Raw genomic sequence first — 1413 nt, forward strand, 5'->3', positions numbered from 1 at the left:
TTTTTTGAGACAGAGTTTCGCTCTTTCACCCATGCTGGAGTGCAGTGGCATGATCTTGGCTCACTGCAACCTCTGCCTTCCGGTTTCAAGTGATTCTCGTGCCTCAGCCTCCTGAGTAGCTGGGATTACAGATGCCCACCGCTACGCCAGGCAAATTTTTGCATTTTTAATAGAGACAAGGTTTCACCATATTGGCCAGGCTGGTCTCGAACTTCTGACCTCGTGATCTGCCCACTTTGGCCTCCCAAAGTGCTGGGATTACAGATGTGAGCCAACGCACCCGACGACATTTTTTATTTTTTGTAGAGACGGGGTCTTGTAATGTTGCCCAGGCTGGTCTCAAACTCCTGGCCTCAAGTGATCCTCCTGCCTTGGCCTCCCAAAGTACTACAGGTGTGGGATTACAGGTGTGATTACAGGTGTGAGCCACTGCACCAGACTGGGATATTTGTTTCTAACCCCTGCACCACCTCTTATTCTTTGTTACTTCACTCTTCTCTCCAAACATCTGCCCTCTGTCTGTAAATCAGGGTTAGCAGCAATATCTATTGCATTGGGTGGTTGTGAGCTCATGAGGTGATGCACGTCAGGGGCCTGCCTGGCATCATAGTAAGTGCTGAGAAGGCCAGGATAGGATCAAGCATGTATCAGAATCACCTGGATGACTTGTTTCCTGAGCCTCACTCTACAGTTTCTGATTCAGCAAGTATGGATAAGGTCCAAGAATTTGTACTTCTTTTTTTTCAGAGACAAGGTCTCGCCATGTCACCCAGCCTGGTTTCGAGCTCCTGGGCTCAAACAATCCTCCTGCCTCAGCCTCCTAAGTGTTGGAATTACCAGAGTGAGTCATCTTACCTGGCTGTCTTTTTTTTTTCACACTTATTTATTTATTTGTTTTAAGATAGGGATATCTCACTCTGTTGCCCAGGTTGGAGTGCAGTGGCAAGATAATAGCTCACTGCAACCCCAAACTCCTGGGCTCAAGTGATCCTTCCACCTTAGTCTCCCAAGTAGCTGGGACTACCAGCATACACCACCATGCCTGGCTAATTTTTAAATTTTTTTTTTCTTTTTGTAGAGACAGGGTCTTGCTATGTTGCCCAGGCTAGTCTCGAACTCCTGGCCTCAAGGAATCCTCCTGCCTTAGCCTCCCAAAGTGCTGGAATTACAGGCACGAGCCACTGTACCCAGCCAAGAATTTGCCTTTCTAACAAGTTTCCAAAGTGATGTTGATGCTGCTGGTCCAGGACCACACTTTGAAAACCAATTGCTTAAATAAATTACACCATGGCTTCCTGGTCTGATATATCTGGTTTCCACCCTCCACAACATGGAGAACTCACCAGTGGGCCCTGAGTTCTTTCATGCAGGGCCATCAAAAGAACTGTGTCTGATTAGCCTCCTCTGCTCCAG

This window comes from Mandrillus leucophaeus, unplaced genomic scaffold, assembly GCF_000951045.1.
Source record: "Mandrillus leucophaeus isolate KB7577 unplaced genomic scaffold, Mleu.le_1.0 Scaffold319, whole genome shotgun sequence".
Taxonomy (NCBI): domain Eukaryota; kingdom Metazoa; phylum Chordata; class Mammalia; order Primates; family Cercopithecidae; genus Mandrillus; species Mandrillus leucophaeus.